Source organism: Triticum urartu, chromosome 5A, assembly GCF_056163025.1.
Source record: "Triticum urartu cultivar PI428250 chromosome 5A, HENAU_Tu73, whole genome shotgun sequence".
NCBI classification, from domain to species: domain Eukaryota; kingdom Viridiplantae; phylum Streptophyta; class Magnoliopsida; order Poales; family Poaceae; genus Triticum; species Triticum urartu.
The window spans coordinates 678,046,467-678,048,998 of record NC_141877.1 but is presented as its reverse complement, the minus strand read 5'-3'; the positions used below and the strand labels follow the sequence as shown (position 1 = coordinate 678,048,998).

Genomic DNA, 2,532 nt, shown 5'->3' with positions numbered 1-2,532 from the left:
ACGTTGTGATGTTTGGTAGCACCCAAAGTGTTCCTTCGGTAAACGGGAGTTGCATAATTTCATAGTCATAGGAACATGTATAAGTCATGAAGAAAGCAATAGCAACATACTAAACGATCGGGTGCTAAGCTAATGGAATGGGTCATGTCAATCAGATCATTCAACTAATGATGTGACCTCGTTAATCAAATAACAACTCTTTGTCTATGGTTAGGAAACATAACCATCTTTGATTAACGAGCTAGTCAAGTAGAGGCATACTAGTGACACTTTGTTTGTCTATGTATTCACACATGTATTATGTTTCCAGTTAATACAATTCTAGCGTGAATAATAAACATTTATCATGAAATAAGGAAATAAATAATAACTTTATTATTGCCTCTAGGGCATATTTCCTTCAGTCTCCCACTTGCACTAGAGTCAATAATCTAGATCACATCACCATGTGATTAACATCGATAGTTCACATCATCATGTGATTAACACCCATAGTTCACATCGCCATGTGACCAACACCCAAAGGGTTTACTAGATTCAGTAAGCTAGTTCACATCACTATGTGATTAACACCCAAGGAGTACTAAGGTGTGATCATGTTTTGCTTGTGAGAGAATCTTAGTCAACGGGTCTGCCACATTCAGATCCGCATGTATTTTGCAAATTTCTATGTCAACAATGCTCTGTATGGAGCTATTCTAGCTAATTGCTCCCACTTTCAATATGTATCTAGACCGAGACTTAGAGTCATCTAGATTAGTGTCAAAACTTGCATCGGCGTAACCCTTTACGACGAACCTTTTTTTTCACTTCCATAATCGAGAAACATATCCTTATTCCACTAAGGATAATTTTGACCGCTGTCCAGTGATCTACTCCTAGATCACTATCGTACTCCCTTGCCAAACTCAGTGGTAGGGCATACAATAGATCTGGTATACAGCATGGCATACTTTATAGAACCTATGACTGAGGCATAGGGAATGACTTTCATTCTCTTTCTATCTTCTGCCGTGGTCGGGCTTTGAGTCTTACTCAACTTCACACCTTGTAATACAGGCAAGAACTCTTTCTTTGACTGCTCCATTTTGAACTACTTCAAAATCTTGTCAAGGTATGTACTCATTGAAAAAACTTATCAAGCGTCTTGATCTATCTCTATAGATCTTGAAGCTCAATATGTAAGCAGCTTCACCAAAGTCTTTCTTTGAAAAACTCCTTTCAAACACTCCTTTATGCTTTGCAGAATAATTCTACATTATTTTCGATCAACAATATGTCATTCACATATACTTATCAGAAATGCTGTAGTGCTCCCACTCACTTTCTTGTAAATACAGGCTTCACCGCAAGTCTGTATAAAACTATATGCTTTGATCAAATTATCTCGTCAAGCAACTTTCCTTGTTTCAGGACCTTAAGAGAAGAAAAAAATTATGTTAGCAGGAACTTACTAATACAAACCAGAAAGAGAAAAGCATTTTGCACATGGTGAGCAACTAAAGAAGCTCACAGATAGCATAAGGAAATTGCTTACCACTTCCTCAAGGGATTCGAGCTTTTGCCTGCAAAACCGTAATTGCTGCAGACAAGCAACGATGTTCAGATCGCGGCCAAAACAAAATATACAGACAAAGTGGAGAAACAAAACCCAACCTTCTCAAGATCATTATTTGGAACAGCAACCTCCGGTGCATAGATGTTGATAATGTCCTTATGTTTGAACCTTCTTCCACATTGAGGGCACTAGCAAACAATACATTGGACAGTGTGCTCGGCTGATTGCACAGAAGGATATGAATGCACACGCTATTATTCCAAACGAAAAAACCATTCGGCACACATACCGTAGCACTAGTGTTACCACGCTGCGTTAACCATCTCTCCAGGCAAGATCTGCCGTAGACATGCCCACAAGGAATGCAACTACAGCATACAGTATATCACCTAGTTAGCATTTACACACCGTATCCCTAGACCAACCAAAATGAAATCTAGTACAATTTCAGTCAACAGTCATCTACACATCATATCCACAGAGCATTGGAAACAAAAACCAGGATTACATGAGGAACCAGCCATGGCCCATCAAAATTCAAGGCAACGTCGACCATGGCGCATTGGCGCTACCGTTAGAACATTGTAAGTTCCCATTTTCTTGCAACCCAGTAACCATTGTTGCTTGGAAACAAACACCCACAGCACCCCTGTTCTTGTGACAGCTAGTACTACCTAGCAGACGCAGACCAGGCAAGAATGAGCGAGCGATTCGGCCTCACCTGATGCGATGGTCGCCTTCGGAGGTCCAGGGCTCCATACACACGGGGCAAGTGGGGGCGTTGGTGGCCGCCCTCTCCGCCGCCGCGCCGCCGGGAACCCTAGCTTGCACGGCCGGCCCGCATCCCTCCGCGACGCTCTCCTCCTGCTCCTCCTCCTCCCCCTCATCCGATCTTTCGCCGTCCTCTACGTCCGTTCCCTCCTCCGGCTCCTCCTCCCCCGACAACGACGACGAGGAGGAATCCGATCCTTCCC

At 42.7% G+C, this 2,532-nt stretch overlaps 1 long non-coding RNA gene across 1 annotated transcript; it reads right to left on the bottom strand.

The window, feature by feature from the left end:
- Positions 1 to 1,379: 1,379 nt before the first annotated feature.
- Positions 1,380 to 1,789, bottom strand: LOC147974056 (uncharacterized). The gene is made up of 3 exons (XR_015603718.1): positions 1,657 to 1,789; positions 1,538 to 1,582; positions 1,380 to 1,416 (listed from the first exon to the last, which is right to left on the bottom strand). It is a non-coding gene; the product is annotated as an uncharacterized LOC147974056 (long non-coding RNA).
- Positions 1,790 to 2,532: the final 743 nt, after the last annotated feature.